Raw genomic sequence first — 965 nt, 5'->3', positions numbered from 1 at the left:
GATGCTTATGCCTTCACTGCGACCCCTTCCCAGCACATGGCCTCCTTTCCAGGTGTCTGTTCTGCGCTTAAAACCACACATGTTATTTATGTTTTTAGCCACAAAGGACAAATGCGTTTGAAGTTACCCTAAGATTTTCAAACATGAGTTTTGATGAAGTGGGGCCGCCAGGTGGCAGGAGCTTAGGTGTGGAGCCAAGAGGCCGAGGGCCCCGCACAGGAGTGACCACACCTGTTTACCTGAGCCCACTTGGAAGCTATACAGCCAACCCAGAGGGTAGGAATCTTAGGAATCAATGTAAAAATAGATGTGTGTGACTACCACAGAGAAAACGACTTCTCTTATTAAAAGAATTCAGAGAGCCCTAACCGGTCTGGCTCAGTGGATAGAGCATCAGCCTGCGGACTGAAGGGTCCCAGGTTTGATTCCGGTCAAGGGCATGTACCTTGGTTGTGGGCACATCCCCAGTAGGGGGTGTACAAGAGGCAGCTGATCAATGTTTCTCTCTCGTAGATGTTTCTAACTCTCTATCCATCTCCCTTCCTCTCGGTAAAAAATCAATAAAATATATTTCAAAAAAAGAATTCAGAGAATATTTAAGTAAATGTTAGGCTATTCTATGGATTGGGATTCATATTCACAATGGAGGTAAAATCTCCCCCAAGGGTGTAAAAATTGGTTCTTGGGGGAAGAAAAAAAAATGTACTGTTTTTATATGTAAGGCACAGATATACAGTATATTTGTGACATTAAAACTTCATGGGTGGGAAAGTCTTTAAAAAATATTCTTTAGGGGGAATATCAGGAGAGAAAAGGTTGAGAAGTGATGGATTAGGAGATTCAAAATTGTAAATATGCCTCAAACCGATTTTTAGATTCAATGCGCTTCTAAACTCCAATAGGATACATGTGTGTCTGTGCAAGTGCGTGCATGCGTGTGTGTGTGTGAGTGTGTGTGTGTGTGT

This window comes from Eptesicus fuscus, chromosome 11, assembly GCF_027574615.1.
Source record: "Eptesicus fuscus isolate TK198812 chromosome 11, DD_ASM_mEF_20220401, whole genome shotgun sequence".
Taxonomy (NCBI): domain Eukaryota; kingdom Metazoa; phylum Chordata; class Mammalia; order Chiroptera; family Vespertilionidae; genus Eptesicus; species Eptesicus fuscus.
The sequence above is the reverse complement of the archived record's forward strand: the minus strand, read 5'-3'. Positions refer to the sequence as shown.